Source organism: Aythya fuligula, chromosome 2 (assembly GCF_009819795.1).
Source record: "Aythya fuligula isolate bAytFul2 chromosome 2, bAytFul2.pri, whole genome shotgun sequence".
NCBI lineage: Eukaryota > Metazoa > Chordata > Aves > Anseriformes > Anatidae > Aythya > Aythya fuligula.
In genome coordinates, this window is record NC_045560.1 from 5,036,073 (window position 1) to 5,036,495 (window position 423).

Genomic DNA, 423 nt, shown 5'->3' on the forward strand with positions numbered 1-423 from the left:
GGGCGGCCGCGGCATGGGCGGGGGAGGGGGGGGGGCGGGGGGAAAATGGAGGGGGGGGGGGAGAGCGGGCTCCGCCTCCCCGCCTGATGAAATCCCGCCCGGGGAAAGCTGGCGACCGCTCCGCCGCCGCACTTTCGTCTTTTTTATGTTTTTATTTATTTATTTTTAATTTTTAATATTTTTTTTTTTGGAGGGCGGTGCGGCAGATTCGACGCAGCGGGGAGAGGGGGTGGAGGGGGCGCATGCGCGGGGCGCTGAGGGGGCGCCTCAAGGGTTGTGGGGGGCTTCTATACCCCTCGTGTGAGGCGCTGAGCACCACAAAGTGGGGTTACTGCACCCCAAAATGGGGTTCCTGCCCCCGAAAGTGGGGATCCTGTCCCCACAAAATTGGGTTCTTGCACCACAAGGCGGCGTTCCTGCACC